A 7,924-nucleotide genomic window follows, 5' to 3' on the forward strand; every position below is an offset into this window, starting at 1 on the left:
CTGGGATACTCATGAATATGCCTGTGACTAATGTGTGATATCTCTATTGTTTAACCTACCAAATTCTTTTCTGATCACATTATTACCTTATTGTCTTTCCTGTTATAAGGTAAAGTGTTATTACCACATAATAATGCTGATGGCAGTGACTACTGGTCTGTGCATCCCTGTCAGCTAGCGCAATGTTGACACCTAACAGGCTTTTCATGACCTGTGATCATGGAGTCAGTGAATGAAATTGTGCAGGCAGGAATAACAGTCAGCACATTATTAGAGTAAACCATTGAGACATGAAGGTTTGAGCTGCGGCATTGAGAATGGACACGAAAGAAAGACATAGCAAAAATAGGTTAAGTCCTCAAACATTTTCTAAAATAACCATAAAAAAGCACAAACTTACTTCTCTGTAGTTTTCAGGCCACCATAGTAAAGAAATATTTTAGCTTACTAATCTACATATCCAACAAAGAAAGTGTGGGTATGGACAGTGCTTGTGAAAAATATAGGAAGTATCGTTTATTTACCCACCTTGTGTATTTGTTTAGAAATACATTGTATATGCAGTGTGCACACACACCACACACACACACATCCTTGATATCTGGTTTTACTACAAAATAATAAACACAAGAATAAAGGTGACTTTTTTAAAAAAAAGCAGTGGAACCAAAAGAAGCAAATGGATAACAAGTTTTCCAAAACCAGGTAGCTCTTAAGAAAAAGTAATGTTTACAAATAGTTATGAACTAGCCACTGATCTAATCTTTTCACCACCAGAAAAAAGATTGGATTATCATGAATACAGGGGTAAATGCTATTAGAAAAACTAAAATCCAAAACATTGACAAGAATTGTTGGCAAGGGTGTGTAGCAAAAGGAACACTCATTCATCGCTGGTGGGAAAATAGAATGGCATACCTACTTCTTAAGATAGTCTCATAGTCTCTTACAAAACTAAACACACTCTGACTTTATAATCCAGCAATTGCACTCCTTGGTATTTACCCAAGGGACTTGAAAGTTTACGTCCACACATAAATTTATAGCAGCTTTATTTATGAATGTTCAAACTTGAAAGCAACCAAGAGGTCCTTCAACAGGTGAGTGGATAAACAAACTGGCACATTCATACAATGAAATATCACTCAGCCATTAAAAGAAATGTGCTATCAAGCCACAAGAATGTATGAAGTAAGCTTAAATACCTATTACTCAGTGAAAGAAGAAATCTGAAAGAGTTGTGCTGTTCAAACTGGATGACATTCTGAAAAGGCAAAACTATAAAGACAGCAAAGTTTAGGAGCTGCCAGAAGGCGGGCAGGAAGGGGCAGGTAAAAAGATGGAGCACAAGGGATTATTAAAAACAGTAAAACTTTTCTATATGTTACCATAATGGTAGATAAATGTCATTATGTATTTATCAAAACACATGGAATGTAAAACACAAAGAGTGAATCCAAATGGATACAATGGACTTTACTTAATAATCAACATTCATGCAAAGTGTTAATAGAACAGAATTGGAGGGGAGGGCTATATTAAAACTCTGTACTTCCTACTCCATTTTTCTGTAAACCTAGAACTCTTCTAGAAAAGATTTTTTTTATATATATAAGAGACAAGTAAAATTTCACATCACACTTTGTCTAAATGCTACCTTAAACTGATGGCAGTCTATCAAGTCTATGTCAATCTTGGTTCAAAAAGGCAAACAGAAACAGTTTAAATAATGCCAGTATTTAAACCAGTGAGAATTTAATTCCAAGCAAGACAGGTTACATAGCTGAGGTGGGAGGTGAGAAAAGTACAGTGAAGCTAACTTGGTCATTTATAAGAGCAGGAAGTAGGTCCTACCCCTTAGGTAAGGAGACTAAAGAAGACATGACAGACAGCCAGGGGCTGGGACGCTGGCAATGCTGGAAGCACATAGCCCCTGAGAGCTGGCACCCCAGAAGAGGTGCTGACACCCACGTAAATGACACCTGAAGAAAAAAAAAGAGAAAACCATGTTCCTCCCTTGCAGCCATCCTCCAGTCTTCTGTGTTTGCCATTTATTAGCTGGAAACCAGCTGTCCTGCTGTACAGAGCAAGGCAAGGAGAGGCAAGGATGTGGGAATTACTGCCCAAGTCCAGCAAACAATCGGCAAAAGTATTGCTATTATTATAATAATAAAACAAGGCTGCTGGGATGGTGAATCTGTTTATTAATCTTTAACCATGGAAGTATAATAGGAAAAAAAGATCAAGAATAGACATTAAGGCAAAATTCAAAGAGCACAGCTAATTGTTGACTAGAAATACTCATTTCTCCCCTATCCCCACGCCTTTCTGTCTAGCTGCTCTGCACCAAGCCCCAGTCCTAGGAAAGTGACTTGGTTGCATGACAGCTGAGGCAATCGTATTTTCTAGGGAATTGGCAGCCAGAGAGACTAATGGAAGATATTGGTTCTAAAAAAGACAAGGAGAGGATAAAAATGAAAAACTAACTTTCTAACTCACAGTGAAAGATCATGCAGGGTACGCCCTTTATCACACTACTTGAGAAACCTACTTGAGTAGGTTTCTGGTGGGTGACATTATCCCTCGGGTTGTCAGCCGTGAAAGTAGTATCTCTTAATTTCAGGTTGAAGATTTACCTTTTTGATTCCTGTGTTAATGGACATACATGAAAGGGACATTTTGTCATGATTTACTGCTGATTAAACCTATCCCAGTTCCTGGTGCCTACGGTACATATTTGTACTAGATTCAGAATAACTGAGCTTGGACATGGGTTGCAATTAAAACAATGAGCTCAGAAGATGAACACAATGAGGTAAAAGTGAAGGTTATCAGCTGTCTCACAACCAACAAAAACATTTTCTAAGCCAGAGGTAAGAGACTTTGAAAATCACAGGTGCAAGGAAGATGTCTAAGTCGTAAGGGGAGATGGATGTGGAAGATAGTCTTTGACCATGTTTTTGAAGTAACTGCTAAAAAGCCCTACATCAGTCCTTTTCCAACTGCCGGGGCTTAAAGATAGCTATTGATTTATAATAAATTCTTTCACCAGTAGCTTTTTTTTTAAATTCTCCACACTTCTGCTTTACTGCTTTACTGTCTTTCATTCTTCATCTACAAAGAAATTTAGAGTTGAAATAGAATAACTGAGTGCTCAGCACCCACCACGTTGCCAGAGAGTTGTACAGAAATACACAGGCATAAAGCATCATCAGCTCCACCACTCTAGGCATATTAACTACTTTCAGAAAGATTTTCATTTGATTCTACTTTGGGATAGAATATGACCCCACTTACTATGTATTTCTGTTTAAACTTAGCATGATGATGTGATGAAAGTTCATATTTCTGTACAGCTAGTGGTATATGTATATATGTATATCTATTGTAGCAAGATAAATTGTATTATCTTAAATACCCACATATGCATACCCAGTGTTATTAGGACTATTAAACACTGTGGTTGTGCCATTGACAAATGACACACACATATTGGATGCAAAACATATATTGAAAAAGCCATTGTCCACAGCTATGTTTGAGAGGGATAGATTGTTTATAATTAATTGAGTCACATCAAGAAAGCTAAGTTTTCAACAAATGGTTCTCTTGTGCCAAGGCTTCCAAATCTGGCTAATCAGCAGAATTATACACTTCAGTGTGTCTGGGAGGAGCTGGCCTGGACACTCAGCATGTCTTTCCATTGTAGACTAATTAAAAGTAACCATGTTAAATGAGGAAATTCTGCAGAATCATCAGAAAATATCGGGTGCTGCAAAAATCAAGTTTAATATGACTCTGGGTCAGACAATAGTCTCCCGCTCTTTCGACTGCGTGGATATTTGGGCGTTATCCCTTCTAGATTGCTGTTTTCAAACTGCAAATGCTTATGCTTAGGAGGAGAGATAGAAAGTCATCTGACTACTCATTTCATAAATGAGGGAATCAAGTTCCAAAGACATTTGGAACTAACAAGTGTTCTAAGTATCAAACTAAACATAATATATCCTAGAACTGAACAACTTCAAATATATATGTCTGTTTTTATAGTCTATGAAAATTAACAAATTTTGTCACATTGAAGATCTGCTGTAGGATGAACATAAATTTTATAGAGATCATCCCTTTATTACCTACCTGTTATGTAGAAAATTCCTGAAAGAACACGTCAAAAATAGAACTATTCTTTTAAGAACGATTTATCACTTTTTTGTTAACAAAAACACACAAATAATTTTTCTTTCTATATGATCTCAGTGTAGAAGTTTGGGAGCTTAAATCTCTTTTTATACTATCCCAACTGCATTTTCACAAGAAGCTAATTTTGGAATAGTGTAGTAGTCTATAATCTGTCAGGTATTTAAATCATTTTTCAACAGATGTCAATTTAAAAGTCATCATTGTGTATGCATCATTTCATCTGATCCTCAGCAAATGATCCTTTGAAGTAGGGTGATATTTTAATCTACATATTTACAGATGAACAAACTGGAATTTCACAAACCTATAGTAACTTGGATTGAGACTCTCAGGAATCACCAAATCAACACGACATGCATGAGAATCAAATTGAACATTCAGATTCTTAGCTTGTGCCCCAATACTTCCAAATCAGAATCACTAGGAGCAGAGCTCAGGAACCACCAAATTATCTAATCATTTTCAAACTGTCTGCTGAGTCGTAGGGCTCTGCAGAGATGATTCAGGGACTGACGTAGGAGTGAAGAGGAAGCTAGTGAGTATCCCAACTCAGTTATAAATCGTGTATAAAGTTTCTGTTTACAACTTCATTTGAAGGAAAAATGGAGTGAGTATTCCACTGTTTTTTTAAAAAATCACTTGCATTTTTTTCTGACTTAGGATCCAATTCCATCAAGGTCCAAGGTCAAACAGCTCAGATGGAGAAATTCAGGTTTTAATGCTTCTAAGGCTTATTGTAGGATTTTTTCCATTACACCATGGTGAATCTTGCTGCTATAGAAATGTGCTCCAGCCAAATCCTCTGCTGTTGCAGAAGATTTACAAATACCAGATGGATTCACATAAAGACAAAATTAGCACTTCCATGGAGATTTTTCAAACCATTGTTTGATTATTATGGTTTTCAGATGAACCACTGGTTAATCAGGCAGGCTGAAGACTAGAACTCCATGTTTGGGTCCCTAATCTCCAGTGCACCTTCAACAGAAATCCTGACTTGGCAGGCACTGAGTTTCTGCTGTAGCTCTCCACCTGCCCTCCTTCCCCTGTGGCTCTGTGCCTTTGAAAGTAACCAGGGGACAGGACCTTTTGTGATTTTTTATCTTCTCCATTTCCTAAGCCTTTTTGGAACAACATGGTCCGTGAGTTCCAGTGAAAGGTACACAGGAACACAATCAATTTTCAGGATTCCTCTGCCTAGGGATTCAAATCTAGACAACTGAAACAGTTACTCTAGAAGGATGTCCAAGGAAAAATCTGCTAAGAGTAGAAAGTCACCCAAGTAAGCCCTGCTTTCAAAGATATCAGACAAGATCCTCCAAATATGCCTTACACATGCATTGATCAAACAGAACAAAATTTGACAATTTGTGATTCTTGTTCTTCCTTTACAAAAATAAAAGTATGAATTCTCACTCCTACCCTCTCCCCATTGAAACTTGAAATGGAAACTCCTTAGACATGGTGGTTATATAGCAACTCTGGATGTTGAGATCCATGCAATGTGTTTGGATCATGTTAAAAAAAAAGACTAATAACGATATGCAGTTAAAGTAGCTATGACAGTTTTACCCTATAAAACTTTTCAGTTTTCACATCTTGGGTAATCTAGTGAGGCCCCCCAATAACTGTAATTTATGATTACAAGATGAACATAGTAATGTATATATGTCCATTTGTCATTTCCAGTTAAATATGTACAAGAGTACATATCTATGCAATGACGTAAAGGACACTTTATGCCTGCCACCAGCCCTAGAAGACAAAGCACACCCTTGGTGGAAATCACAAATATCAAGGCATCAAACAAGGACATGAGCTCCTTTCTGTGAGGAACTGAACAGGTGGAGCAAGGCAGAGGAGCAGCATAAAGATGACATGTACTTGTTTTTATCACCAGAGATTATTCAAGAAGGCCTCTGGAAATGCATGTTAAATTTTCTTCCCCGGAGGCCATCAATTTAAACAATGAGTCTTTTTCACATAAAATCTGGGTGTGGTTAGCTGTCTCTGCATTGGGATGGCTAAATCTGAGTGCATGAACCCTTTCAGTTATTTCTCAGTTCACTACAGCCTTTGTGGGGCTGATGGATGTAACACCAATTAGTTCTCAGAGCTAAATGCTCTGAAGCATCTAGGTGCAGATCTTAAAGGATGAGGTACATGATGTGGGGTCAAACCCCACTGCTCTTCAGAGAGAAGCTCTGGATTTTGAGGTCCTTCCTAATTATGAATCACTGTGCTGGGTATACATAGTGTTTTAGATAAGGTTGTATCTCACTCTCTCCTATCTGCTTCAGTGTGGCTTTTTTCTTGTTGACCCCATGTGTTTGTGTCATTCAGCTAGTTTTTAGATTTTCTTCAGAGTAAATTGTTCCATGTCACTATAGAGTCAGCGTGTCCATTGGAGAGGATAAGCTTAGGATCTTATGTCACCATTGTGAACCGAAACTCCCCTATATTTGTGATGGTTTAAAAGAAAAAAAATGGTGCTAGCTGAAATGAGAAAAATAGGGGCAATGATGCTTATTGGTACTTTCAATTGATTAATTAAAAATTAAGTGGCATAAAATTTTTAAATTATTCAATGGTTTTATGATTTTGTTCCAATAAAATGAGTTTAATTAAAAGGAAGTTAGGGTGCCAATTCAGTAAGTAGAGAGCTAAATGAAAGCTAAGAAGTCTATGAGTTTTCCACTAATTCTTTTCTTCTTTAACCTTCTACTAATCTGATCTATCTGAAAGAGTCTTCCCAAGTTTTTCAAAATAGAATTACCTCTGCGCTTCAACGATGCATTTGTCAAGCCTGGATAATATAAATCTAAATGATATTATTTCAGAAGGCTTTGAACAACTGAAAAGAATGACTTATAATGAAAATTACTTTTTCCTTCTAACATAACATTATAATATGGAATTGTCACACACTCAAATATAGTTATTTTCTCATATCCTCCTGCATGAAATAGAATCTAAATAGGAGCCATTATGGTTCCAGGCAACAAATTCTGGAACAAGAGTCAGAAGCCTGGATCTAACTGTGGCTCTGCTTCTATTGTAACACACTACATGATCTAGATCACAGCAATGTCATACAACTGGTTCTGTGTTTATTTCCCTGAAAAAGTTGCAATTGGATTAAGTCAGGGGCACCGTATAACACTGAAGTGATACTTTTTCCTGAAATTTTCTAGAGGCTCATTTAAAGATGGAGTGACATTAACTTTGCCGTGTAGATTAGCTAAGCTTTATAATGACTTATATTTCTTTTCCACAATGTGGATATGATAGGTATGCTTGGAAAGCCCTAAGAGAATGGTTCTTTATCTACTAGATAGGGATGACTATGCCACATGAACTCTAAGGCCATTTCTCCACTAAAAATTATGTGGTTGTAATTCCAAAGATATGAAGTACATCATTGCTCCCCCATCAAGTGATACACAGGGTGAAAATTAGGGTTTCAATCCACAGAATGTTAAAGCAAAGATTTTGAGTATCTGATGTACTACCAGAGGGGGGGAGGGGAGGGAGAGGAAGCAAAAGGTCAAGGTCCCCCCTGTACTATGGAGAAGGATTATGGGTGCTTTGTTCTGAGTGTGAGTGGTAGCATACAACTGAGGTATGAACCTATACTTCTAAATCATGTATGGTGTTATAAAGCAACATTACTTCAAATTAAAAAATACAATATAAAAGGAAAGAAATGTAAATTCCAAAAAAA

Source organism: Talpa occidentalis, unplaced genomic scaffold (assembly GCF_014898055.3).
Source record: "Talpa occidentalis isolate TD23 unplaced genomic scaffold, MPIMG_talOcc4v2.1 talOcc4.8, whole genome shotgun sequence".
Taxonomy (NCBI): Eukaryota; Metazoa; Chordata; class Mammalia; order Eulipotyphla; family Talpidae; genus Talpa; species Talpa occidentalis.